This window comes from Caretta caretta, chromosome 11 (genome assembly GCF_965140235.1).
Source record: "Caretta caretta isolate rCarCar2 chromosome 11, rCarCar1.hap1, whole genome shotgun sequence".
Taxonomy (NCBI): Eukaryota; Metazoa; Chordata; order Testudines; family Cheloniidae; genus Caretta; species Caretta caretta.
The window spans coordinates 26233526-26258220 of NC_134216.1; the positions used below are offsets into that span (position 1 = coordinate 26233526).

At 39.4% G+C, this 24695-nt stretch overlaps 1 protein-coding gene across 9 annotated transcripts in view; it reads left to right on the forward strand.

Moving 5' to 3' along the window:
- The window catches only part of MBD5 (methyl-CpG binding domain protein 5), a 246850-nt gene that overhangs the window by 98101 nt on the left and 124054 nt on the right, over positions 1–24695 (forward strand). For 8 of the 9 annotated variants that reach the window (XR_007359130.2, XM_075117824.1, XM_048869264.2 and 5 more), the window contains one exon: positions 23563–23699. The exons of the other annotated variant lie outside the window; for it this stretch is intronic. The gene's annotated coding sequence lies outside the window, so the exon portion shown is untranslated. The remainder of the gene's footprint in view (positions 1–23562; positions 23700–24695) is intronic. 9 annotated transcript variants of the gene reach the window in all.

Below are 24695 nucleotides of genomic sequence, written 5' to 3' on the forward strand. Positions count from 1 at the left end.
CATCTGTCTTGATCTTGCTCTGTCAGCCGATTTAACAGTACAGCATTGCATTTGTATTACCTTTGTGAAAGATTCTTCACTTGCAGAAAATCTTGACATTTTGTGTGTTAAATTTATTTTGTAGGTTCTTGGGAATATAGCAAACTCAGTAGGAAGATGCTAAATCTGTGATTTTGGTGGATTTATTTTCCTTCAGCTTATCTATCTTTAAGTCTTGCACATTCGTTTGTATATTTTCCTTTAGAAATTTCTGGTTTTACCATATGACTTCTATTATTGTGATGTTACTACTAAATAAGTTGACAGCCTTAAATGTTTGCTTTTAATTGTCTCATCTTTTTTGTCCTCTAATAGTGCTCATAGAGTAGATGTGGGTAGAAAATCACATCCATGTTTTCCAATAGAAGGATTTTTTCTTTGCCAAGACATTTTTCTCTAGTTTTAACTTTATTCCCTTCCCACAATAATTATGCAGTTTATTTAGTGCCCATTCATTTCGGTAAATTTTCTTTTAATTGAACCACATGATCTGGCTTTCTAAAATGTAAATGGCATACTTTTTTTTTTGTAATAGAAATTTTTCTTTTTGCTTTCACCTTTAGTAGGAATAGCTGACACTTCTTGATATATTAGCTCCTTTAATTACTGACTTGAGATCCAGTGCTGTTCTTTCTTGTGTAGATTTGTTGATGCTATTTATACTTGCTTTGTGAGTTACTTGAAGAACGAAAACTACAAACATGGATCTTTATTTGATGAAAAATCATCATTGCTTTTCTGCATAATAAAATGTACAAATCAGACTAATCAGTTGGTGACATTTCCACCCTCCCCCACTCATTTCTTGTTGCTTATGCAGCATAGACATAAAATCACAAAATACTACATTACAACAAGGAATTAGAAGGATCATGGTATTTTATTGTACAAATTTAGACAATGCTGTGGAAATTCAGTTACATTTAGAGTAGCTTGACTGGCAGGCTTTTATAAATGCAACTCTTGCTCCAGTTTTGCTTGTTAAAACAAGTTCTCAATGAGATTTGCGTGAAGAATGATTAATTAGAAATATTTTATGTAGCATTTATATTCGACAGTTAACTGCTTAAAACAGCAGCTTAAAGCATTGCTGCTGAAAATGTAACAAAACAAACCTAGTAATAGGTAAATTACTGGGGATGTGGGAGAGTTTGGTTCCTGTTACTGAAGCGAACTGAATAATGCTTTATGAATATTCAGGTTTAGTTCCAGCTGGGAGTATGTTTCTTTTGTGCTACTTCAGTGGCCCTTGGAGATATCATATAGGAGTACCTAGAGGATGGAGAAAGGCCCCGTGTTACATACGTGGGCAGGTGGGACATGATTGTATGAATGCAGGATTAGAAACCATGCCTGGTAACCTTCAGGAAGGGGCAGAAGGGGAAGCTAGTCTGATTGATCAGCACAAGTCCAAGCAGAGCTAAAAGCAAGAAGCCATTTATGTAACTAGCTTACGCAAACTGTTGAGTTTTGCACTGAAATAGAGGGTTGCCTTCCTGTGGTAACCCTGGTGCTGCTGTTTTTCTAGTTACTGAGAACTTTGTTGTAAATGTTCCCTTGATCATCAATATCATCGTGCCCAGGAACTGGAGACCAAGAATTTTCAGTTAAAGATGTGGCATATCCCACTATTCATGTTAGTACACAGAGAGGGTGAAATGACTTTTTGGTTATTGATATGATCCATAACAGTGTGCTGGGAATAGATTTTATAGCCTGAAATCAGATAGTGTTATGTTTGATTGAACACAGCACTGATGCATGAGATTCTCATCCCATCTCACACAAGATGCTGCACACCTATACCCCTCTATCAGATGATAAAAGACCAAGTGTAAGATTTGTTTTAAAAAGGAGAAATTGAGACTTCTCCGAGTGCATGGGCCACTTCAGTTATTCTGATTTCAGGTGAAGACCCAGGGGCAGCAGACCTGGAATCAGTTAAGTGGCACCAGAGTTGTGTTCATGTAATGCAGCTATTGCAGTACAAATTAGTCCCACATGTACTGTATCAGGGGCTGGAAAAAAACATACCCATGCAGAACAAAACCATATCTCTGGTTCTACAACAGCTAAAGGCTGATAGTCTACCATCAGCAGCAGAGTAGGAAATAAAAGCCATTTGTTAACTGTATCAGCACTCATGGGACTAGCTATTTTGTTCAATGGAGTCTTTCTCATGTAGTATCATAGCTAGACAGTCATGGAGCAGGGAAAAGAGCACTGCTATGATTCCCATCTCATTAAGGGTGGAGGTGCTAAAATAGTGTCACCCATATCCTAGTTCAGGCCAATTAAGAATTTCACGAACAGTAAATTGATTGTTTGTTTCACCTCTAGATTTTATTGGCCTGAGGTAGCTAATGATATTTCTAATTGGATTCTGGGGTGCCAGTTGTGTGCTAGAAACTTTGTCAAAACTTGGCCCTGTTAGGGTCTGACCCAGAAAAAGGACCTATTCACATGTGCTTAATGGATGTACTTTGGACCTTGGCCATTGCCACTCAAGCCAAGTGCTACCTGCTTGGTATGTGTCATTCACTAAATGAGTTAGGATCATAGATGTACTAAATCAACAAGAAAACACAATAGCTTGAACTCCATTCAAGAGTCTTGATATTTAGTTGGTGGACCAGGGTGCCAATTTTGAATTAGTGCTGATAAAACAGGGTATATGAGAGATTGGGTATACATTAAGTATGTGTTACTCCATTGTACTCACATTGTGATGAAGAAGCTAAAAGAATTATGAATAGCAGTGTGAAGGGAGAAATGAGCATGGCGGTGGAAATCTGTATTTTGACCAGGTGGTGATAAATTTAGTCAAACATACAAGCTTTAAACAGAATGACCACTGAATGCAACCTATCCTGGCAATAATACCAAGTGGGGAAGATGAGCCAACTCTGCCCCAAACTGTCATCTACCCTCCCCACTTTCATGCTCGTATCATAGAATCATAGAATATCAGGGTTGGAAGGGACCTCAGGAGGTCATCTAGTCCAACCCCCTGCTCAAAGCAGGACCAATCCCCAATTAAATCATCCCAGCCAGGGCTTTGTCAAGCCTGACCTTAAAAACTTCGAAGGAAGGAGATTCTACCACCTCCCTAGGTAACGCATTCCAGTGTTTCACCACCCTCCTAGTGAAAAAGTTTTTCCTAATATCCAACCTAAACCTCCCCCACTGCAACTTGAGACCATTACTCCTTGTCCTGTCCTCTTCTACCACTGAGAATAGTCTAGAACCATCCTCTCTGGAACCACCTCTCAGGTAGCTGAAAGCAGCTATCAAATCCCCCCTCATTCTTCTCTTCTGCAGACTAAACAATCCCAGTTCCCTCAGCCTCTCCTCATAAGTCATGTGTTCCAGACCCCTAATCGTTTTTGTTGCCCTTCGCTGGACTCTCTCCAATTTATCCACATCCTTCTTGTAGCGTGGGGCCCAAAACTGGACACAGTACTCCAGATGAGGCCTCACCAATGTCGAATAGAGGGGGACGATCACGTCCCTCGATCTGCTCGCTATGCCCCTACTTATACATCCCAAAATGCCATTGGCCTTCTTGGCAACAAGGGCACACTGCTGACTCATATCCAGCTTCTCGTCCACTGTCACCCCTAGGTCCTTTTCCGCAGAACTGTTGTCTAGCCATTCGGTCCCTAGTCTGTAGCTGTGCATTGGGTTCTTCCATCCTAAGTGCAGGATCCTGCACTTATCCTTCTTGAACCTCATCAGATTTCTTTTGGCCCCATCCTCCAATTTGTCTAGGTCTAGGTCCCTCTGTATCCTATCCCTGCCCTCCAGCGTATCTACCACTCCTCCCAGTTTCGTATCATCCGCAAATTTGCTGAGAGTGCAATCCACACCATCCTCCAGATCATTTATGAAGATATTGAACAAAACCGGCCCCAGAACCGACCCCTGGGGCACTCCATTTGACACCGGCTGCCAACTAGACATGGAGCCATTGATCCTGAGAATCCATCCTACTATCCCCAGGGCTTAACAAGCCCACTTAACACCAACACCCTCTCAGATCCAGTCTTACTTCAGGACCTCTCAAGACCCACTGGCACCAGCATGCTACTCTCCAGGAAGAAACAGTAATCATCCTATAAGAACTCAGATAGACCTAGTGATCCAACCTCATTTTTCAGTTGAAGGTGGCTTTATGCCTAATGCTCAGAGAAAATGCTTGATTTCACCCAAACTCCTGACTTTTGCAAGGTCAAGAAAATGAAGCACCCAGTCCCTACGGTTAGACCATTACCTGTAGATGGGATTCTGTGAAACAAAACACAAGTAAGTAAAGACAGAGGCCCAAAGCAGTTCAGTGAACATACAACCTGTCTGCAGAGTTAGAAAAAATTGATAGGTTCTGGTAACATGCAAAATTGTCAGAGTCCAAACATACCTGTGAACTTGATTCTAAATCAGCATTCTCTCACTGTGCAAACCCTGCAAAAAATATATAGTCAAGATACCCACACAAATTGACAGTAGGGAAAATAAACCTGTTTAAAAAACCTGCTACTAGTAACTAAAATTAAGAGAGACATTATTGGATTTTGAAGCTATGCAGGATGAAACAGGAAGAGTCCTGTGCTACCTATAGACAATCCTTTTTTATTTTTTTGAGTGACAGATTAATTTTAATTGACTTGCATAAAGAAACAGACAATAAAAAGCACACTTATTTATGTTTCCAAATACTGCACACTTCACAAGATCTCCAATAGAGTTATGCAGTTTTACAATTTGTCAAAGCTGGAAGACCAGACAGTACCAAACCAGACAATACTATATAGACATAACCTGTTAGAGTGACATGAATATAAAAGAGAAGAAGATATACATTAATGGAGGGAAGGGAGGGAAAAAGAGGAGGAATAGAAGTGGACTAGAAGTCACGCATTCTTTGAGTAGTATCAATGTTTTGCAATGACAACAAGTTTGAAATTGGTACCTCTTAGCTAGGATAGCCCAGACCTTTCACACAGTCACCTCACCACCATAGACACTTTATTTTTCTCTGTTGGTCATAAAGAGGAACCGAAGAGAACAACAAGTTCTGTCGGATGCATTAATGCACACTTAGTTTCCACCCTCATGGGTATTAGGGTTTTAGCATGCTGAAATCCATTTGACATCTGTGACCTGATAAAAGCATAATAGTAACTGTGTAGATTTGGAAGCCCAGTGGTCTGCCCCCCCTTTCCTATAGAAAGTTAGAGGTTTTTAAATTATAGTCATGAACATTGACGAGGGTCCCATAGGAAGGCAATAATACTGCTATTAAATTTTCTGAAGTAAAACAGAGGGACATATGTAGGTAGGCAGCTTATAATATAGCGGAGTCTAGGTGGAATATTCATTGTTCTTGTGTAAAAACTTCTCCACAGGCTCAAGGAAAGAGAATACCTTTTGTTTGTATCACTGTTTGAGAGTATACAGGATCTAAATTTGTCTTCACTAGTTGAATATTTCATGGTATTTTTATACCTAGGTACTTAGTTGTATCCATTTACTTCTGGAAATTCCATTGGGAGAGAGCCCAACTAGATGGCAATAGGGAGATTTCCAATAATTCAAATTTTCCCAGTTTATTTTGTAACCAGGTATTTATCTAAATATTTGAATCAGTGATAAGAGGGCTGGAATTGTGCTTTCTAGCCTGGCTATATGCAAAAGAGCATTGTCTGCATATAAAATCAATTTATACTTCATGAAACCAAGTTGTATGCTTCAGATATTTGGATGAGCCTGTATAGCTATTGCCAGGGGCTCAGAAGCTAAATCTAACAGTAATGGAGACAGTGGACATCCTTGCCAGATATCTTTGAAGAGGCTAAAGGTATTTGAGATCATGACTTTGGTTGGGATGCAAGAGAAATATAACTATTTAATCCAATGAAAAACGGATCCAAATCTAAATTTTTATTGCATATAAAACATATATCTCCAGTCTACCCTATCAAAAGCCTTTTCTGCATCTAAGCCTAAAATGGCTTGTTGTTCAGGCTCATCTTATTTCATTGCTTATAATATCAATAAGTTGTCAAAGGTTACCAGAGCCATGATGGTCTCTGACAAACCCAACTTGATTTGGGTGTATGACAGATCCAAACATTTCTCCAGACTCATTGCCAGAACTTTTGTCAGTATCAAAAGTACAAGAAGGTAAATGGTTATCATATAGTCCAAAATGTTTAACGTGCAATTACAGGGCCATTTGTCAGGAGCACAGCTAGCGCCTAGCATAGTTGCTAGCCAACCCAGCAAGCTCATTTGGGCCCAATGAGCTCCCTCCAAACAGTTGTGCTTTCTGATCAGGCAGAGTCTGCTACTTGAGCCTTGCTGCTGAAGCAGCCCATTGGCTGCTCAATGCATACCACACCTGCAGCTCTCCTTGACCAAGTTGCAGATCAAATGCCAAATTTGGTAGAGTAGTTTTGAAATCATTGTTTAGCTAGTGGCATTCAGGACTCGTCAGTCCCACCTTCCAGTAGGAATTTCTTCATTAACTTTAATAGACTTTGAATTGGGCCAAGTGTTTGGATCTCTATGCTAACATTTTACTTACTAAGACGTCCCCTCTGGGTATTATCAGGATCAAACTTGTAAGTCTCTTTTAAAATTTAGTCTGTGGATGAATTGGAAATTTATTCTACTTTTTGTTGTTTTTTAGTTTCTATGTATTTTCTTCATTTGTATTATTGATTGTACTGTAGGGTACTTTATAGTGTTACAATGCTAAAGCATCATCTAAACCAGGGATGAGCAACTTTAAGATAATAGAAGGTCACAAAATCCTCTTAAAACCTTTTGGCAGGCCATACAGATTTAAAAAAAAAAAAAAAAAAAAGATTGAACTGGGTCACTGAGGGTATCGGTCTTTTAGTAAAGCAGCTGTTGCCTCATACCATTCTTCTTGGGTCTACTATCCCATCAGCACTGGCCTCGCCATCCAGCTTCATTTATTGTCTACACATTGGCAAGTTTTTAGGAGCTGAGAGACAATCAAGTTCTGGCCAATTCCCCTGCCCCAGCAGTGGGCAGGCAGGACACATCTCTACCAATAGGGAGGAAGTAATCAGAGCTGTGTGGTGTGGGATGTAGCGAGAGCCTGTGTCTATGGGGAGCCCATATCCAAACTAAGAAGTTAAAATAAAGAGAGAGAGAGAAGAAAATCAGATTTTTAAATACTTATGTTTTAAAATCTAACTATTTACTTGTAAAGAACAAAATAACTAAACTAAATAACCCGACTTCAGAGCTGGCTAGGTGATAATTGGGCCTACAGACTTAACCTAATTATAAGCGCAACTATTAAAAAAAAAAAGTGAGTGAAGTTCATAAATTGCACCAATGACGTGTTATATAAAATTATTATAAAAATGTAAAAAAAAAGACAGACTGAATTAATTTAATTTAAACTAAAAGGGTTTTATGCCAGTCAAGGACTCGGTTAAGGTTGTCATAGAATCGTAGGATTAGAAGGGACCACAAGCATCATATAGTCTAACCCCAATTAAAAGCTAACCACCCAGATGGGGGTTCGAATCCTGGACCCTCAGATTAAGAGTCTGACGCTCTGCTGACTGAGCTGTCCCAGGCTGGCTAAAATAAAGGAGTAGAGGCGTGGAAATCAATTAACCAAAATCAGTGTTGAAAATTATGTCTATTGATGGACAAAATAATGAGAGGATGGACTGTTGTGCCCAACGCTCCATTTTGAGATTCTTAAAAAAAATAAAATAAAAAAAGACTTTGGGGCAAATTTTTCAGAAGAAATAGTGTTCTGCCAACACTTCTGAAGCAAGCTTCACCACAGTGGGTGTCATCCCCACTGTCTGCTGGGACCCCAGGCCTTCATCATCCTGAGAGATGTCCTGCCCACCGCAGGCCAAAGAGAGGGACTCAGATGACATCGCCATCTCCACCAGCTTTGTATAAATCCCAAACAACACCTGAGATGTGAGACTTCATCGTCCCTCTGCTCTCCCCATGTGTCCTTTACCTTCCAGATCTTATTTCTTTTCATTTGTATCTTTCTCCTTTTTCCTTCAGTCTAATAAGAGACTGACTTAGCCAGCCAAGACTATGTTTTGGAACACGGCTGTAAGACTGTGACCAGTAAAAGGCAGCTACATGCAGTCCCTCAACAACCTAATGCCAAGTCTTTGAGTGGCTGATAAAACCATGTGCTGGGCCTGTTTTTTCTAGCAACAAGGTTGCAAATGAAAGTCAACACTGCCGCCAAAGGCTGCATTTTCTGTCTTTGCTGTTCTTTTCTCGCTCCCTCCACCTTTTTGTATGTTTGTCTTGTTTTGTCATCTTAGGAAGCAGGATCAGACTTTAACAACAACAGCAATAATAGCTCCAGCCCATTTCAACTAAGTTCCTCTCTTTTCCCTAAAAAGGACAGTTATTACCATCTTTAATTCCATCTAAAAGACTGTCAGAAAAGTTTTTTTTTCCAGATGAAAGGAGAGGGAACAAGGGAAGTTGTTGAAATGAGTCTTACGTAATACTTCACATTTCTGAAAAACATTAACTGGTTTTCATTTTTTCTGTATCTTTTTATTTAAAAGATTTACAATTATTTTTAATGGTGTGCTTGCTAATATACTGAGCACGCTGAGGTTTCTGTATACTAAACCCTGAACCTTGTTTAACCCAGTCACTGTCCAACATTAAAGAGTGTTATATAAACACTGTTGGCCCATATATTCAATTTAAATTAATACAACAGAGACAAGAACACTGAGTGCCCTGGCTTTCTCCCTTTCCAGCCCCAGAGTTCGGGATGATTTAGAGAGTGAGTGCTCAGCCTTGGAGCATTCCTTTGAAGGGTTTTGTAATTTTGCAGTTGACTCTAGCCTTCCAGACACACAACTGCGGCCGGGGGGGGTTGAGAATCACTTGGATTTTCCCAGTGGTAAATTGAAAATTTTCAGCAAGATTGGAAATTTTACTGTGGGAAATTTTGATTTTTGCAAAATTCTCATTTTTCTGTTAGAAAATCATTCTGACAAAAAACTCCTGACCATGACAAATACAATGAGAAAGTACTATGAACCAGAACAGTAAACTGTTGATTGATTTACCTCACAGAATCTTTGGATAATAGATTCACCCTAGAATCCAGTTTGCTCTTTACTACTTAAAAAAACTACTTTTGTAATACATTTATATTAGGGCTTGTGTACATTACCGCTTGGGTTCGATCTACGATATGCAGCTTCAGCTATGTGAATAGCGTAGCTGAAGTTGACATACTTAGATCTACTTACCGTGGTGTCTTCTCTGCAGTAAGTCGACAGCTGATGCTCTCCCATCAACTCCTTTTGCGCTTCTCGTTCTGGTGGAGTATCGGAGTCGACGGGAGAGCGCTCAGCAGTCAATTTATTGCGTCTATACTAGACACGGTAAATAGACCCCTGCTGGATCAATCGCTGCCCGCCGATCCGGTGGGTAGTGTAGACAAGCCCTTTAGAATAGCTTTTAGGAATCCCACTCAAGCATCAGCACCCCATTGTGCCAGGCACTATTCAGACAAAGGAAGAAAACAGTCCCTACCTATGACAGAGTGCAGCAAGTTAATAGGTGAGCCTGCACTCTGATCACTCTGATACTAATTAGTTCCCCTGGAGAAAGCTAATTGGCATAATTAAAGGTAATTAGCTAATCAGGATGGTGGCCTGGGTGAGTTAACAAGCCAGTTAGCCAACCAGCTCAAGGCTGATGAAGTCTGGGAAGGAAGTGCTGAGGAGAGAGGAACTGCTGATCCCAGTCAGGGAATGGAGACCTCTGCTCCTCTCAGCTCCTGAGGAAAGGGCCTAAAGCAGTGATATTCAATAGGCAATACTCAGCGTGTCGCACATCACCTCCATATTGGTGCACATAACAAAATTCATTCCGCACATGTGTGGGAAAAATTAGAGGGAATACTGATCACTGACCTAAAGCATAGGTGATATTATAGATAGTACTGTTTCATAGAATTGTAATGGTGTTGGTGGAGGGAATTCAAATAAATTACATGGTGGATACACTACCAATAGAGCCTCAGCCAGTTTCTGTGGTGCAAAGAGGCAAGAGCATACTGTACCCTGCTATATGCCCCATAGAGATTAATCCAGAAAAAAAATGCAATAAGAGAACAAGATAGACGAGGGGGGTAGGGTTGTAAGGATGAGGTAATAAAATGAACAACCTAGGAACCTCAGCTCACCACTTGCCTAACTGATTTTCAGGCATGGGGTTGTCTTCAGTGAGTTACATGAAGCATGAATTTGGTGCAGTGTTTGAATATGGAAAGAACTGTTCCTCATTATTTTTTTAGGCAAGGAAATCATTCTATATTTTTTGAAGAATGTTATTTAAAAAATACAAAATACCTCCTGAAGTGTCTGTGCAATGACAAAAATATTGAACCTGTTTCAGAGTTAGAATAAAAATATTACATTGTGCTCATGTTTTCTCAGGCATGAAATCTTTTTATTCTACAGTATGCTGAATTTCTGCTCCTGAATTCTAAGGCTGTATGATGGAAATTGATATTTTTTGCATACATGTAATCCAGTTTAGAATACAGTGAAGGATGAAGCAGCCAGTGTCAGGTTTCTGGGTACATAATTCTGTTGGGAGAACTTCTGCCTTGGTCTAGCTGTGAAGAGATTTATATTCTGTCTGAAGACACACCTGAGAACCATGGGTTTAGTAGGGAAGCTAGGAAGGAAATAAAACTATACTCTCTATAGTATTTAAGTGCCCTGTATCCCATTTATGCTAAGTCATTCAAGAATTATGTATGGTTATATGTAGGGCTCTACCAAATTCACAGTCCATTTTGGTCAATTTCATGGTCATAGGAATTGAAAAATAGTAAATTTCATGATTTCAGCTATTTAAATGTGAAATTTCATGATGTTGTAATTGTAGGGGTCCTGACCCAAAGAGGAGTTGTGCGCATGTGTTGTGGTACTGCTGCCCTTACTTCTGTGCTGCTGCTGGCGGCGGCGCTGCTTTCAGAGCTGGGCAGCTGGAGAGCAGCGGCTGCTGGCTGGGATTCCAGCTGTGAAGGCAGAGCCGCCGCCAGCAGCAGCACTGAAGTAAGGATGGCCTGGTATGGTATTGCCACTCTTACTTCTGTGCTGCTGCCTGCAGAGCTGGGCCCTCAATCAGAAGCTGCCACTCTCTGGCCACCCAGCTCTGAAGACGGCAGCAGAGGAGTAAGGGTGGCATGGTACGGTGTTGCCACCCTTACTTCTGCACTGCTGCTGGTGGGGCACTGCCTTCAGAGCTGGGCACCCAGCCACCGCTCTCCAGCCGCCCAGCTCTGAAGGCAGCGCAGAAGTAAGGGTGGCTATACTGTGACCCCCCTAAAATAACCTTGCGACTCCCTTTTGAGTCAGGACCCCAATTTGAGAAATGCTGGTCTCCCCTGTGAAATCTATATAATATAGGGTAAATGAACACAAAAGACTAGATTTCACAGGGGGAGACCAAATGTCATGGTCCGTGAAGCGTGTTTTTTTTAATGGCTGTGAATTTGGTAGGGCCCTAGTTATATGAACAGGATGCCTATATAGTGTAATATTCTTTACAAAATTTATAAAGCCCCCTTTGAGACTTGATTTTTGCAAGATCAAATAAACTGTCAAATCCAGGACTAAAACCTGCAATAATCCAGGACTGCTGACCCTGATGCAAAATTCCCTTTAATTTTATTAGCATCTGAATGGTAAGAAATAACAGAAGTGAAAGCTACAATTTAAGGGTTGTACAATTCCTTTAACAGTACTTGTGGGCAGGGCGGATTGATTTAAATCAAGGTGATTTAAATCACCAAGTGGAAAGCCTCAATTTAAGTAATCAATTTTAATCAACTTTTCCATTTCTACTTCAGTCAGTTTCTAAAAAAAAAGTATGTTCTCATTGGTTGATATACCTATTAAAACATTTTGATTTACAACTAAATAGAGCTTTTACATTAGATTTGGTACTTTTTTGCTACCTACGAGGGTATGTTATAACTATAGATATTTATTTAAGCAATTATGTAGCTTAATATTTTCAGATTATTATTAATTTACATTTTAGTATGTTAATAAATGGTGAATGATATATTGCTTATTTACTAGATAATTGACTTTTTGCTCATGATTTGTGCCAAGCTGCATTAGAATGGTAACTGGAATTTAATTAAACACACACAACAGCATATAAAATTTATTCTTATTAAACATAACAGCATTAAAGATTTTGAATACATAAACTTATACAAACATGTTTCACATTTACCACTAAATGACTGATTAAACAGAGGCATTAACTGTAGTCAGTAAATTAAACTGATTATTTCAGGTCTGCCTAGGAAAGTTTTCAAATATGCCTAAGTGAAAGTGACTGGAGCTTCATCCTCACCTAAGTCTCTTGAAAATCAGCCTGTCTCCTAAGGGCTGGTCCATGCTACAAAGCTAGGTTGGCTTAATTACATCATTCAGGGCTGTGAAAATTTTCATGCACTCTGTGACCTAGTGTCAGTGTAGACACCACTAGGCTGACAGAAGAATTATTCTCTTTGCCTAGCTACCCCTTCTTGGAGAGGCTGGTTTACTATAGTGATGGAAGAACCCCCTCCATTGCTGTACTAAGTGTCTATGCTACAGCGGTGCAGCTCAACTGTGCCACTGTAGCATTTCTACTGTAGACATACCTTAAATTAGGCTGATTTATTGTGCCGTATTTATAGGGTTGCCTGTTTAATGGCTGGTAACCAGACCACTCAGGTCCTGCCCCCTGTCTCTTCCCCCAAGGCCCCACCTCCTTCACCGCCTCTTCCCCCCCAACCTGCTGCTCTGCTTCTTTCCCCACCCCCCCAGATCAAAAAACTGGACACCAGGGCTTGTCAAATGACACCTGGACGCATAAGCCGAAATCCAGACTGTCCGGGTGAAAACCGGACAAGTGGAAACCCTACATATTTGTAAGGCTTAGCCTCAAAAGTTATGTTTTCCCCCGTTTCATTATATAGAAAAGCAGACATTAATTCTAACTCCAAGTTTTTATGGAGGCTCGTGGATTCAGCATATTTATTTTGTATTTAAAGATTTTAAGAAATTATAGTAAATTTAGGCCTTACCATATTTTGTATTAAATTCAGATTTTATTTTAAACATGTTTATTTTTTAAAAGAATAACTTATTATAATTTAAATAATAGAATGAAAAAAATCTGATTTTTATTCACCTTGCATGCGGGAAAGGATAGGGGATGCAGTAACTTCCTGATATTAAAAAAAATCAACTTTCAGTGTACAGAAAAAGCTCCCTTTGCCTAAAATATTAAGACAAATGTTTTTGACGACCTGGAAGCTGTGTCTGGAATTGTTCTGTCAGTTGTTGATACCTGGACTATAATGTGGCCTGATGTGGTCTCTTGGTTTGGAAACTATTTGTTCTTCCTTTGAGGTATTAGTCATGCCAAATGCATTTGCTTCTGCGTATTTATATTTTGTGCCTTATGGTTTTGTTACAAAGTGTATTGAGTAGGCATTGGATTAATATAATTCTGTGCTCATTAGAATGATCCTTGTATATACTGGTGATTAGCCATAATACCTTTCTAAAACATCAATATAATTTTAAATGGAAAAACATGGAAACAAATTCAGATAGTCAGTTGTATTTGCTTACAGTTGTAACCATTAAACACAAAATATATTAAGGTTAATTGTATTTATGGTACTCTTCATATGTAAATTAGTGTTCTAAAAAATAAGACAACTCAGTATGATGGAGAAACTAAAATTCTTTGTTGATCATACCAGCTTTCATCAATCCTAGAGTTATCTCCATATTAAATTAAATTTCAGTGAAGTAGAAAAGTAGATTTCATTTCCATTGTTTTTATTTTGGCCTAGGAAATGGAGAGATGTACCATCATAGATATGCAAAGCAGCTAGTAGAAATACATCACTGGTTTCAAATATGCTTTACTTCAAAATTTTTACTAATGAGTAGAGATGTTTTTTTAAAATAGTTGCAAGACCCTTCCACAAAACTGAAATAAATTGAAATTTATTTTATGGTTACTTCAGAAAGCCTTTAATTTCCATAAGAGTCCAATTTCAGTCATTAACTTCTTCAAAATATAAAGAACAAGCCCCCTAAGCCCAGAGTTAGGAGGATATCTTGTTTGTATAGGCAGATGCTTGCTATGACAACTAACAGAGATGAGTGCTCTAATATATGGCATTTCAATATTCTTTTCTCTTTACTACAATAGGTTTCACATGTGTATAGTTTTCTTCCTTATTGTTTGGAGCTGAGTTATTTGTCGATACCATGTTTTCATTCTGTTTTTAAACTGTTGGGTAAAGGATGTGCGTATGTCATTTCTTATCTGGAACATGTACCTTTCTTGTCAAAACTAGGATGTTTTTTATAAAATGAGTCTGTTCACATTCATAAAACATATTATTTGAGCTTGTCATTTCTTTTTTGAAAGGACCAGGTTGGCATTTTACTAGTACTCAGTTTATTGACTAAATTGATGTCTCTGACTCTCTCTATTTGTGAATCTATAATCCTTTCCTTTCTGTTTTTATAATTGTGTAGAGAAGCAGATGCAAGGAGAAATACTTTATTGGCGTCTATTTGTCCCAGAAGTTGACACCTACACAAAGGACATCTTTGCCAAATTTGATAAGAATGGTTGGGTTACTATTATATTATTATAGCTAGTTTTTAAGGTCTCTTATGTTTTGATTTTGATTTTCAATTCCTTTTGATTCTTAACTTGTATTATTGCCTCATAGTATGGTGTTCATCGGCCCACAAAACACATGGCAATAGTTATCATAAAAGATGTAATCCTCAAACTGTTAAGGGAGACAAGAATGATAGTAAACTTACCAAAGACCACAAATCCACTCCAACATGGGATTTGTTTTAGATATATCTTTGTTTATGCTTTCTCAGTGTGGTGTTGTGCCTCATTGTCTGAGGATAAAATCTTTTCTAGGTGAATTCTTGTTAATGTATATCTATTGCCAAGATGTAATGCAGTAGAAGAGTGTATTCCCAACAGCCTGATGGCAATGTTAGTTGGTTACTCACAGCTGATTTTAAGAAGTGTACTGGTACCCCTGGATGTTATAATAGCTAAAATTAGAAGTAGGACTACAAGTTCTCAATAGGCAAATAGCTGATTATCCTTTCTATTAGGAAATGGAATAGTATGCTGGAGTCTTTTTATTTAACGTTTTAAAAGTACGGTTAAAAGTATGGCTTTTATATTGTAAAATTTACTGTGCAAACTGAGTGATTTGCAGTCCAAGAATTGTCCAAGTTCCATGAAATGCAATAGTTTAGGAATGTGTTTTAATTATCTAAACTTCTCGTTAGAAATAAATGTAACTACATATCTTTAGAATAAAGTCTTAATCTGTTCACAGTTATTTTATTCATTATCTTCCCTGGTACTCTAAACTTGTACCTCTAAATATTTGGATCCACTGGATCTACTTTCTTCAAGAATAGTACAACTACTGCCTGTAGCCAGTCATCTGGTACCCTCTTGCTCTCACGCCTGCTTTTATAATTTTTTTATAGCACTTGTCGCATCAGTTTTTAGCAGCTCTGCTGTTATATTGTCAATACCTGCAGCTTTCCGTTTTTAAACTATTTTACTGCTCTTTCTGTTTCTTTTTTTGATGGTGGTTCATTGCTGATATCCATTCTGCATTGCAAACTTCCCCATTCATCTAGCAGGCAAGTTGTAGTAGGCAAAGAACAAGGAAGCTTTAGTCGAGGCCAAAGTTGCATTGATAACATATTCACGCTCCAGCTGTTGATGGAGAATGAAGATTAAAGATGTCTGCTCTTTTCATTGACTTTACAAAGGCATTTGATTCTGTTTGGAGGGAAGCATTATGGAAAGTAGCAGTTATATGGAGTTCCAGATAAGATTATTACAATTATAATAGCTATGTAGGAAGACGCTTGCCGTGCTGTAAGAATTAGTGGAAAATTAAGCAACCTTGTTCAAGTCAAAGTTTGATATAAGATAAGGGGGCATGGAATCACCATAATCATAATTTTTCATCCTGTTCTTAAAATGGACATTAAGAACATTAGATAAATTGGAGGGTGTGGCATTGGATGATCTAGAGTTAAGCTCCTTAGTTTGGGCATCATACAACTAGCAGACACGTTGGAATTGGTTATGATAATATTACTATCTTGGGAAACTGGTGTAGTTGACTTGGACAAACAGTCAATGCCAGGAAGTCAAGTGGTTGTATCTTGGAAAAGGGAAACTAGTTAAACCATTGAAAGGCAGCAACGATGAAGTTTTAGAACAAATAGTATCTTGCGTGTACCTAAGAAGCTTGATCATAGAATCATAGAATGTCAGGGTCGGAAGAGACCTCAGGAGGTCATCTAGTCCAACCCCCTGCTCAAAGCAGGACCAACACCAACTAAATCCTCCTACCCAGGGCTTTGTCAAGCCAGGCCTTAAAAACCTCTAAGGATGGAGATTTCACCATCTCCCTATGTAACCCATTCCAGATTTCACCACCCTCCCAGTGAAATAGTGGTTCCTAATATCCAACCTAGACCTCCCCCACTGCAACTTGAGACCATTGCTCCTTGTTCTGTCATCTGCCACCACTGAGAAGAGCCAAGCTTCATCCTCTTTGGAACCTTTTTGGATAGTTGAAGGCTGCTATCAAATCCCCCATTACTCTTCTCTTCTGCAGACTAAACAAGCCCAGTTCCCTCAGCCTCACCTCGTAAGTCATGTGCCCCAGCCTCCTGATCATTTTCATTGCCCTCCTCTGGACTCTCTCCAATTTATCCACATCCTATCAGTGTTGATAGTTCCATTAAGGATGAAGTTAAAAGAAAATGTGCATTAGCCGTGGGTGCTGCACAGAAACTGACAAAATTATGGACTGATAAAAACATTACATTTGGTCCTAAAGTGAAAATTTATCAAACCAGTGTACTAACAGTATTACTCTGGGGTCTGAAAGCAGCAGCATTAAACGAAAACACCATCAGGAGGCTGGAGGCAGTAGCGATGAGAGTTCTTTGAAAGATGGTATGTGTGAAGTGGAATGATTTTAAGACAAATGAAGTTAGAAAGAGAGTAGAACGTGTAATCAAGGGAACAGGATTGGCAATAGTCAAAAAGATTACAATAGTGGGGACACTGCAAAAGACAGATGATGAGATGCCAAAGAACACTGCAAACGCAAGTAAGGTCAGTCCTACTGAGCTAACCACTGACTAAATAATGGAACATAATACTCAAGAACGTGACCAGGCTGGGCTTAATGGAGGCATAAGCCATGGACAGGAATGAATATGGAAGTTGTACTGTTCCCTGTGCCTCCAAGATGCTATGGGATGAAAGAAGAGAAGAGATAATAATGTCCAAAATATTCACACCAAATATTTTACTATTCAAGTAGTCTCATTGATTCCAGTTAGAATACTCTCACAGTAAGGTAACACTCAACGTGAGTAAGGGTATTAGAGTAGGGCTCACAACAATACATAATATTTATGTAGCATTTACACATTAAGGACCAGATTCTGATCTATTGTACCTTGTTGACTTTTGTACCTTACTTTTCAAATAGTCCCATTGAAGGTAATATGGTTACTTGTAGAATAGGAAACTACTCAGTGTGAGTAAGGGTATCATAGTCTGGCCCGTGCTAATTAGCCTCCTGACAGCTTTGTGATATGGGAAAACTCCAGATATTGAGAGGTCTATTTGCTTGTCTGAGACCACATGGTAAGCCATTAACTAAGTGAGGAATAGGAGTCCTGGCTCCCACTCCTATACTCCATAGAACTAACTGCTCCTCTTCCGTGAAAGGAAATTAGCCAGACTGCTTTTGTTTTTTACTTAACCAAAATATTTGTGTAGCTTAAATGTGATGCATTTGCAAGAGAATAATATTTTGCTATACAGATTTAAAAGTCTATATTGCTCCCTTTTCTTTGTAGGCATGAGAATAGCTTCATTTCATTTTGGTCTCTGTTCGCTAGTTCTGTTCTCTTTTGTCATTATCCTGTTGCAAATGCCCCCAGAATATTTAGAGGAACTATATATGCCCAACTTTACCACCCCTTATTCCAGGGGTGGGCAAACTTTTTGGCCTGAAGGTCACATCAGGGAATAGAAATTGTATGGCAGGTCATGAATGCTCACAACATTGTGGTTGGGGTGCGGGAGTAGGTGAGGGCTCTGGTTAGGGGTGCAGGCTCTGGGATGGGGCTGGGGATGAGGAGTTTGGGGTGTAGGAGGGTGCTCTGGTCTGGGACTGAGGGGTTCGGAGGGTGGGAGGGGGATCAGGGCTAGGGCAGGGGTGTGGGAAGGGGTGCGGGCTCTGGGGTGGGGCTGGGGATGAGAGGTTTGGGGTACAGGAGGGTGCTCTGGGCTGGGGTAGAGGGGTTTGGAGAGCGTGAGGGAATCAGGGCTGGGGTTGGGGTGTGGGGAGAGGCTCAGGGGTGCAGGCTGCGAGTGGCGTTACCTCAAGCGGCTCCCAGAAGCAGTGGCATACCTCCAGCTCCTACACAGAGGGACGGCCAGGCAGCTCTGCATGCTGCCCCATCCAGAGGCACTGCCCCTGCAGCTCCCATTGGAGTGCCAGAAGGGGCCATTGAAGCACGTAGGAGCCAGAGCAGGGCCATGCCACAGCTTCCGGGAGCTGCATGGTGCGGCCCCCAACCCAGTGCCCCAGCCGGAGTGCCAGAGCGGGGCCGAGCCGCATGCTGCAGCCCTGACCCTGTACCTCAGCCAGAGCGGGGCCGAGCCACGTGCTGTGGCCCCCATCCCAGTGCCCTGGCTGGAGTGGGGCCGAGCCATGTGCTGCAGCCCCCGTCCCAGCGCTCCTGCCAGAGCGGGGCAAGGCCCAGACTACGCTCCCCAGCGGGAGCTCGCAGGCTGGCTTAAAACGGCTTGCGGGCTGTAGTTTGCTCACCCCTGCCTTATTCCATGTAACACACTTCTAAAAAAAAATTACTTTCATTTCATTCCATACCTTTTAATAACTGTGTGTTTGACAAGTTAAATCCACTTCATGAAAAAGTCTATGCCTCTAAAGAATGGCAATTGTTCGTGTGCATGTATTCTGTAAACCTGGAAAGCATTTGTATACAGGGTTTATTATAACGACTTGAAAAACAAATGCTTCCAGCATAACACTGAATATAAGTCTGTGGTATAACAGCTATAAAATCTTTCGTGTAAAATGCAGAAGCCTGAATAATTTCTTCATGTCATCTTTTTTCAACGTTGTCTGTTCAAATGTAAGAGACCTATTTTTTCATGTATTTGGCAACCTCACTAAAATGAATCAGTGAGTTCTAATATGTCAGTTGTTTTATTGAAATACAACACACACACAAACTTGCGGTGACAGATTGCTTTACGTACACCCAAAATCTTGAAACCATGGAAATAAGTTCAAAGGGAGAAGTTTCCTGCATTCTTTATGGACAGCTCAGAAATGTTAAGGTATAGTAATTTCCCAAAAACATTGAAAGTGTGACTGGCAGATCTGCCCATCTGTGGGTTGAGGCAACAGCATATGAGGGTGCTGTTAAGGTTTTGCATTGGAGTGTAGGCTTGATGAAGCAGGTTACATATTGGTTTTTGCACCTGTTGGAGGTAGAAGTGAAAGCCTTATGGAATTATGTTGTTGACAACTTTGTAGATAGATGAAGGAGGCAAAGAATGCAGGAAACTTTTCCCTTGACTTCTTATTTAATCTTTTCAAGGTTTTGAGGTGGGTGAGGTGTTTCCTGATGCAAACTTGTCAAACTTTTGTTTGTGCTAATTCCCGAATTTTTCCGTACTGGATTGGTGTACCTCAGTGAGTAGCTCCACAAGGTCAAGGAGAAGAGAGCAGGGACAGGCATCTGGCTTGGAGTCAGAGGAATAAACTGCAACACTAAATCCATTCCTGTCAATGATGTTCCTCCTAAAACATGTGGTATGTCTCAGGAAGATTTTTGTCTCTATTTTGACACTATTTAAAAGTTACTCAAAGTAAATATGCTAAAAGCAACCACCCGCATATATCAGTGATGACATAATCTGTCAGCTGGAGGGAACCTCCATGAAGGACTCTGTGTCATCACTCACTTCCCAAAATATACCATAACTTCTCAGCTTCTAGAAATTGGACACAGCACGGAGCAGCTGTAGCCACAAGGTACATGGTGGCACTCCAGCAGCAGGTCTATCTACTGTGCAACCCCTCATTCTGGGTCCCCTATCCCTGCCATTGGGAAGCATATCTCTCAACTTTCAAACCTTCCAATATGTGAGACCTGCAAACAAAACCTTTGACAAATAATTGAAATGTGAAAAACCTGTATTTTGTTGTCATTCCATAATTTATAGATTATAATGGCTTTTTAAGTTTTAAAAAAACTGCTTTTAAAGGATATTTTCTCACTGTGTGAATTAAATAAACTAGGTTTTCAAAAATAAATTATATTGCATGTATTCATAACATCCTGTGATATTGGTTGGCAGCAGGATTTGAATCCTGTCCCTGAGTTGAATCCTCAACTCAAACTTCTACCACTTCAGCAACAGGAGTAATTACAAGTCTCTTTCTGGACCAGTCAGCAGAGAAGGAGCTGACACACACATCTCTGGTATATTATATGACTGTTTGCTCGACAGCATTAGACAATGTGGAAATCAGGAATCCTGTCTCTGAAGGGCTGTGTAATATATTAGTTAGAGCTAGGGTAATAAAAGGATGTATATTTTTGAACAATCTATCTGAAAGACATTGTTGCTAAGTGGGTAATATTTGGGGCTACCATACTGGAAACTTGGGTTCTATTCCTAATTGTGGCGTCATGTAACCTCTATGTTGACTTATTTGTAAAGAGGTATGTGGCGGTGGCTGATCAACATCTAGGATTGTAGCTATGGCCTCAGCCGATAAAGAGAATTGGCATGTAAACCTCCATTAGTACAAGTGAGATTTAAACTGTATGTGTGTATCTGTCTCTCTTCCTCTGCTGTGTAGCTGCAGTTGGAAACATTGGTCTGAAGTCCTATGCAGACAACATTTTATCATATAAACTGCTATGGGGATGATATTGTCGGCAGAATTTAGTATTTTTGTTTCATATCAATATATTCAGAAACAGTGATTGGAAAATTGAAGAAAAAACACAAAATAGAAGGAGCTCCTACTTCTTATTGGTACTGTCCTACTTAGCATATGTAGAATAACGTGAAGTGAAAATTAGATGCCAGGAGCTTAAACATTTTCATAAAACGGGATTCAAAGAAATATAAGAACCTTTACTCTAAAGTGGTCTTTTTGGACATTGCCTTATTTCACGTCATATAACTTGACTTTAGTAAAGCTTTTTTTACCGTCTCACATGACCTTCTCATAAACAAACTAGGGAAATGCAACATAGATGGAGCTACTATAAGATGGGTGTATAACTGGTTGGAAAACTATTCCCAAAGAGTAGTTATCAGTGGTTCAGAGTCATGCTGGAAGGGCATATTAAGTGGGGTCCCGCAGGGATCAGTTCTGGGTCAGATTCCATTCAATATCTTCATCAATTATTTAGATAATGGCATAGAGAGTACCCTTATAAAGTTTGCGGACAGTACCAAGCTGGGAGGGGTTGCAAGTGCTTTGGAGGATAGGATTAAAATTCAGAATGATCTGGACAAACTGGAGAAATGGTCTGAAGTAAATAGGATGAAATTGAAAAAGGATAAATGCAAAGTACTCCACTTAGGAAGGAACTATCAGTTGCACACGCACAAAATGGGAAATGACTCCCTAGAAGGAGTACTGCAGAAAGGGATCTGGGGGTCACAGTGGATCACAAGCTAAATATGAGTGAACAGCGTAACACTGTTGCAAAAAACAAGCAACCATCATTCTGGGGTGTGTTGTAAGCAAGACACAAGAAGTAATTCTTCTGCTCTACTCCACGCTGATTAGGCCTCAACTGGAGCATTGTGTCCAGTTCTGGGTGCCACATTTCAGGAAAGATGTGGACAAATTGGAGAAAGTCTAGAGAAGAGCAACAAAAATGATTAAAGGTCTAGAAAACATGGCCTATTAGGGAAGATTGAAAAAATTGTTTTTTTTTTAGTCTGGAAATAGAAGACTGAGAGGGGACATATGTTTTCAAGTACATAAAAGGTTGTTACAAGGAGGAGGGACAAGAATTGTTCTTCTTAACCTCTGAGGATAGGACAAGAAGCAGTGGGCTTAAATTGCAGCAAGGGAGGTTTAGGTTGGACATTAGGAAAAACTTCCCGTCAGGGTGGTTAAGCACTGGAAGAAATGGACTAGGGAGGTTGTGGAATCTCCATCATTGGAGATTTTTAAGAGCAGGTTCGACTAACACCTGTCAGTGATGGTCTACTTAGTGCTGCCATGAGTGCAGAGGACTAAACTAGATGACCTCTCATCCCTTCCAGTCCTATGATTCTGTGTGTATCAACCTGTGTGTATCAGTCTGCACCAAACCAACATGAAAAAAATCAAATATTCTGACTTCTAATTTGTTTTTTACTACACTTCTGTAAAATAAAGATTCATTTACTGCTGTAAAAATGAAAATTTTGCTACAACTTTAACTATATCATTTACCGCTCAACATAATGTAACTTTAATCACATATTGATTTATTTTTTATTTCAACCTTTTAGGAATTTCAGAGATTATTGGTAGGTAAATATGCAGCAAGGAAGAAAACGTAAATACCTCTTTATCAATAAGTTTGTAAATTATTTTTTAGCCATTATAATTTTCAAAAGTGTAAAAGTGACTCTGGAGCCCGATTCTCATTTTCAGAAGCACCGAAGTCTCATTAAAATCACTTCTGCACTTCTGAAGTTTTCACCCTATGTATATAATTAACTTATAATCTACACTGCAAAGGCAACAGCGATTCAAGAAAGATGACTCTGGTGGTTTGGACACATGTCAAGAATGGTCCTGGAAAGAATGCCATACATGGCGATACACACCAGAGTGCAAGGAACTAGAAATAGAGGAAAATCAAGAATGCATTGGATAGACATGATAAAGAATGACAGAACAAAAATGATTAAAGATTGACAAAGCTGTGAAGCTGGTACAAGACGGACAGGAGTGGGAAGAAGATATTTAGCCCCATTGTTGCTGATGAGCTGACAGATGGAAATCACAGTACAAAATTTTTAACTCTTCTGAGCTTTATTGGTAATTCCTCTAAACAACATGATAAAAAGCAGTTGTCCCTCTTCTTGCCCTACGAATAAATGACCTCCTTTTTTTTAAAGGTCTCATTCTACAAATTCCCATTATATAGCCATCACCCTTATGCTGTGAAGCAGTTTGTCAGAGTCACATCACATGTATGATATGAAGTACAGCTATTTGATAATTGAAGTAGTTTGTGTCTCTGTAAAGATGACTTTAATACAATGGATGTTTTGTTATAGGAAGAAGAGGTGTCATCTCAGTAATACAGACAAGGAAATATAGAGGCCTCTTGGAGCATTATAACACTAATTCTCTGCAAGGGTTCAGTGAACTTCCCAAGGTTGGTGGATTTTTCCACCAGTTTACCTAATCTTAGGTAAGTAAATTATCTCTCTCGCCTTCATCTTCTCCCCCCTCCCCTGACTCCCACCAACAGATACTTGATGCAGCTTTCAGAATTATTTTTTAAGTGTTCTATTGTGTTTTTCCTTCTCTCTTAAAGATAACCTGAAAATAATCCAACAACATTAGATTTATATGCTGAGTGCCCCAGGTAACCAGGATAAGAGGGACAATTCAGCTCATTAATTTAATAATTATATGTTTTATCTTTCTTTGGTCCACCATATATAGCACTGCTGTGGATGGCTCTTATCTATGGCATTTCAGGATGTATTGTTTTATTGATGCCACTCCCACCCTGGAACTCCACTGGAAAGTATAGCCAGCCTATACATAAAATAAAGCCTGTTTGGTTACAGTCTTGTGTAAGAGTTTAATGTTTTTTAATATTCTTATTTAGTAGTTGATTTATTTTAATAACTATTTAATAAAATAAGGAATATTAAATGTTCCAAAAAGTAAATAAAGACAGGACTTTGGTTACCTTTGTAAATAGAGGCCATAGAATTTCACCATGTGTTTTTTGTGTCAAGCCCACAAATTCTGGTTGAGCTGGAGCATGTCTTTTAGAAAGATGTCCAAATTTCAGCACAGTGTATGCTGGATATTGAGTTTAAAACAGTTTTTAAAAGCTAAATTCTAAACTAATTTTCTGAATGGCACTCGTACCCTGGTTATTTTAATGCTACTTGTATATTACTTTTTGGCATTATTTGATTCATGTTTATGTTTTCTGAAAATTGTGCTGAATCTTTCATTAGTCCAACTATTAATCTAAATAGGGTTAGGAGATGCTTTTTTTTTAAAACTGCTTGAACAGCTTTAGTAAGCTAAGCACACTGTACACAAAGCAAGTAGGAAAGCAGATTTTCTGAAATGCCGAACATTTCTCCAGAAATTCCCTTCACAAACAGGTTACTCAGTCATACGCATTTTTACAAAATGCAGAACGATAATAGAAGTAAATATA